Raw genomic sequence first — 574 nt, forward strand, 5'->3', positions numbered from 1 at the left:
GTCGTGCTAAACGTAAGAGTATTTTTTGCGGTAAATACAAAAGGGTGGCTCCTTTTTCTCCGACTTTTCTTAACCATTTTTTGTAATTGATATATAACTTCGATATTATTTTGGTAGGGGTGTGCCATTTTTGCCTAAAAATACGTACCCATTTTAATATAACATTCACTGAAATTCACGTTTTTTGAGGCAAAAATGGCACACCCCTACCAAAATAATATCGAACTGAGTTTATCAATTACAAAAAATCTTACCAAGCAGGGTGGTTTTCGTGAAGGATATAGAACAAGTGACCATATATTCATAATGAAAACTTTAATTAATAAATATTTAAATAAGTGTAAGAAAAATCTTTACATTTGTTTTGTGGACTTTAAAAAGGCATTCGACAGTGTTGTAAGAAAGGCATTACTACATAAATTGCTCAAAAAGGGAATAGGTGGGAAATTTTATGACTTGTTAAAACATATGTATAGCAATACATTATATTGTTGTAAAACGGATGGATTTATTAGTGAATCATTCCATGCTAATTTAGGGGTGAAACAGGGGGACAGTCTTAGCCCCACCCTTT

Source organism: Mytilus edulis, chromosome 3 (assembly GCF_963676685.1).
Source record: "Mytilus edulis chromosome 3, xbMytEdul2.2, whole genome shotgun sequence".
NCBI classification, from domain to species: Eukaryota; Metazoa; Mollusca; class Bivalvia; order Mytilida; family Mytilidae; genus Mytilus; species Mytilus edulis.